The sequence below is a fragment of the Vigna radiata genome, chromosome 9 (assembly GCF_000741045.1).
Source record: "Vigna radiata var. radiata cultivar VC1973A chromosome 9, Vradiata_ver6, whole genome shotgun sequence".
NCBI lineage: Eukaryota > Viridiplantae > Streptophyta > Magnoliopsida > Fabales > Fabaceae > Vigna > Vigna radiata.
The window spans coordinates 20,675,498-20,679,664 of NC_028359.1; the positions used below are offsets into that span (position 1 = coordinate 20,675,498).

The following is a 4,167-nucleotide window of genomic DNA, read 5'->3' on the forward strand; positions in this document are numbered from 1 at the left end:
ATTGTATAGAATAGCTAATATCTAATTTTCTAAACTACTCATACTGCACCACGCCTTTAATGAATATAATTATCAAATATTTTATAAAAACGTATAGCAGTATATTAATGCTTATTTTTAAATAATAAAATCCATAATTATGCTACTGACATATTCGCTTTTGTAAAAACTTAGTGAGTAGTTTAGAAGGACCAATCATTTTTCACTAAGAATGTTAAGAGTGCAATAAAGCTTTTCAACTTTATGTAGTACAACGATGACAAATAATTTGTGATTTCATATGTGTTTTATTATAACTTCTTCGTTTTTCATTTGATTAAATTTAATCCTAGAAAGGTAATTAGTATTTGATCCACATATAGCATGATTATAACAGTCAAAACCAAGACATAAATAATATAAAATGCATATAGTACTTGAGATGAAATGGACAGGGTTAATTAATTTGGGGTTTAATCCATAATGATTATTCTTTTCCAGTTATGGTAACTAATTGTAAGTCTTTCTTTTACCAGTGCTATTGTAAAACTAAAAGGCCAAAACTTACCTTTTACTCGTAAGATGTGTTTCCAGTGACAGGTCCTAATTGTAACAAGAGAAAGAGGTAAAAATTGATAAATATCACAAATATTACCTGAGCAACACGACAAAGAAAAATGTAGATGCGGGGAGGGAATTGAAAATTGCAGCAACCAAAGTGGCAAACGGGTAAACAAGGGCAATAGCTTGCATATTTAGAGTAAAAGTTAGTCTGAAAAGAAACAAATATAGGTCATATATATACATACCAAAGTTTCCCTCTCAAAGTAACATTTTATGAGAAATCACATAAAAAATATAAATAAAACCGTACCTGGAAAATAAAGACCTAAAATCTGAAAAAGGTTTGAAAGGAAAGTGACAATGCCACTACCCTTTTTCTGGAACATGTCAAAATTAAATACATGTCAGTGATATATATATTAAGCATACAAAAGTACTACATCCATATGGAAAATCAAACAAAAATACTAAGAAAGAAAAACAGATCCTTAATTACACACTTACTTTTCAAGCATGAAGGCCAGAGAAATCAAAATGACTACGCCAATCACCTGTCTATGAAATATAAACACTTAATAACGACGCCGACAGCGGTGGTCTCGCTGGAGATGGCCGCGAGCTCGGATGGTTGTGGCAAGACGACTTCGTAGCACAGTGACGAGGTGAGCTCCGATGATCTAATGATCTGGAGGTTGGCGGCTGAGAAGAGCAGAGGCTCGAAGTGCATGGGTTGAAGAAGATGGGAGAAAACGAAGAAGGTGAAATGTGAAGAGAAAATAATGAGTCTTGTGTTGTTCTGTTGGTGGTGAGGAATGGCGTGTAACGTGTGTGCCGTGCCTCGTGGCTTGAAAGAGGAAAAAGAAAATCATTGGAAAAAAAATGTCAGTGTAAGGTCTGTTCTGTGTGAAGAAAACCAGCCCGCACTCTGTCGCGTGTGCTGAATGAAAATTAGTTAGGGAGAGAGAAAACGATGCCACGTGTCAGCGAGAGATTTGAGAGAATTTTATTATTTCCTTTTATTTTTATTTTCTTTATAAACCAATTTTTATTTTAAGGGGATTTTTTAACAATTTTAAATTTTTTTAAATTTTCTTATTTTATTATCAAAACTATTACTAAAAAGAAGGTAAATTCTAATTTTTTATTTTTTTAATTATATTTTTACTAATTTTACCTTATTAAATTATAAATAAAAAACTAATTAATTTTTTGAAATTAATGAAACAATTATTTTTTTAGATCTTATAAATTTTATTCAATCGAACAAAATTAAGTGTTTGAAAAATATATTTCTCTATCTTTATAAAGTGATACGAAGGTAACAAAGTAGCACTAAATATTTTTGAAATGTTGAGCAAGAATTTGAATTGAGGATATTAAAGATTCCTTTTTCCTATCAGGAAATATTCACAGGATTTAAATGAATGGTCCTTTAGCTTGAGAAGTGGTCCTTGACAAGAATGTCTAATCCTTAGAGGTTTTATTTAGGTTAATCCTAATTCTCACTGAAAATAGATTCTATTTTTTCTTCATTCAATTAACTTTTTTTTAGAGTGTGTTTTGGGGAAGAACAATCAAATGAATTTGAATTAAATTGATTGTTTTTTTTTAATAGATTTGAAGGTGAATGAAAGAGGATTTGAAAATGAACTAATTGAATTTTAGTAGATTTAGAAGTAGATAGGATGAATTTGAAAATAAAATTTTGAAAATTAGTATAAAATTTGAACTATGTAAAAACTAAAAAAAAATATTTAATTAATAAAAATTAAAGAAAATGTTCTTAATAATATAAAATTATATTTATTAATAATATATTTATTGATAAAATGAATTTTAAATATTAAAAACAAAAAAATTAATAAAACAGTTAAGTAAAATGAAATTATTTTTTTAAACTTCACCAACACAAAAAATAATTAGAAATAAACTTCACCCACATAAACCACCATTATATAATATACACGTTTGTATTATTTAGGGTCTGTTCGCTTCGGGGTAATTCCCTGTTCATGCTGATTATCGAGTGAGTAATTATAAAAAAAACGCGTTCACTTCCGCTGATTTGAGAGCGACGATTTAAAGGTGTTTGCGAGATTTCGACACTGTTCATTCACCCGGGCATCTGCGAAGATTTGAAGGGATCAATCAACCATTGTCTAAAATGTCCTCTTCATTTTAAATATTTCTCTCTGTTGCCCTCATCCACTTGCACCAACTTTCACGTTCTGCAGCCATGCCATGGAACAGTAAAGATTCCAACAGACGACGTTCTGCTTCATTCAGGCATGGTCGTATCCGGTTACGCAGGAAGGTGTATCCGATTACGGATAAGCCATTAAAAAGTCCAGCAACTTGTATGCGGTTACCCACAGACTTGTATCCGGATACGGTTCTTCTTGTTCACAAAAGCTTGTATCCGGATCTTCACCCATGTTGTATCCGGTTACACGGTCATCATCATTTCTTCTTCTTCTTCTCCGGTTACTTCTTCTTCTTCTTCTTCTTTCTTCTTCTTCGTTGCAGCTGCGCACGACCTTGTACCCTCGCATGAGCTGCAGCTACTGTGCATGAGCTTCTACCCTGGCATGAGCGGCAGGTGCTGCCTTTGCTGCGTCTGAAGGTGGACTCGGATGAAGGTGCTGCAGGTGCTGCCTTTGCTGCTAGAACGTGTGAAGGTGGAAGATGGTGGAGGGTAGAGGATGCAGACTGGATGGTGAACCATGCAGCACCCGTGATTCGGTTTTTTTTATCAGTTTTTTATTCTTATTTTTTTTCTTCTGTTTTAGAGGCTCAGGAGAAAGTTACTAACCCGCTTTTCGAGAAGCGTCCGAAGCAGTTCGGAATCGGAGGAGCGTTGTCGCTGAAGAGAGACTTGACTCGGTTCGTCAAGTGGCCCGAGACCGTTCAAATTCAGAGGAAGAAAAGGATTCTGAAGCAGAGGTTGAAGGTTCCTCCAGCTTTGAACCAGTTTACGAAGACACTCGACAAGAACCTAAGTGAGACAAATTCTTATAGTGTTGGATCTGATATAAATATTGTTGTTATGTGATGTAGTGTTTCGTAATTTTATGTTATTAGAAATGCATCTTTTAATTAGGTATATCTGAAAGTGTTGAGGCTAGTGTTATATCATAAGTCTCCTTACAAACGTTGAGATAGTTTCTTCCATTAACTTAAAGTTAATGATGATTATGATTTTTAGGTTGTTGTTATCCATTAAACGAGAATAAAATAAAAAACAAAAAACATGTTTATAATCATTAATAATATTAATGATAATAATTAATAATATTAATAATAATAACTAATAATAATAATAATTAATAATATTAATGATAATAATTAATAATAGTAATAATAATAATTAATAATAATCATAATTATGATTTTCTTCTCTTTATAATAATAATATTAATAATACTAATAATAATAGTTATTACAATTATTATTATTATTTCAATTTACTAAATTATCATTTTTTTATATTTTAAAAATTAATTTTTATTTTTTTTTTTCTTATAAACAATTTTTACAATTAAATATAACATTAACAAATATCATTTTATATTTTTTAATACCTAGGGGTATTTTGGTAATCTATAATTTCTACCAATTAAACTA

The 4,167-nt window shown here is 31.1% G+C and overlaps 1 long non-coding RNA gene across 1 annotated transcript; it reads right to left on the reverse strand.

Annotated features, from left to right (window-relative positions):
- Positions 1–668: 668 nt before the first annotated feature.
- On the reverse strand, positions 669–1,443 carry LOC111242556. The gene is made up of 3 exons (XR_002669729.1): positions 1,048–1,443; positions 854–920; positions 669–751 (listed from the first exon to the last, which is right to left on the reverse strand). It is a non-coding gene; the product is annotated as an uncharacterized LOC111242556 (long non-coding RNA).
- Between the last annotated feature and the right edge of the window lie 2,724 nt (positions 1,444–4,167).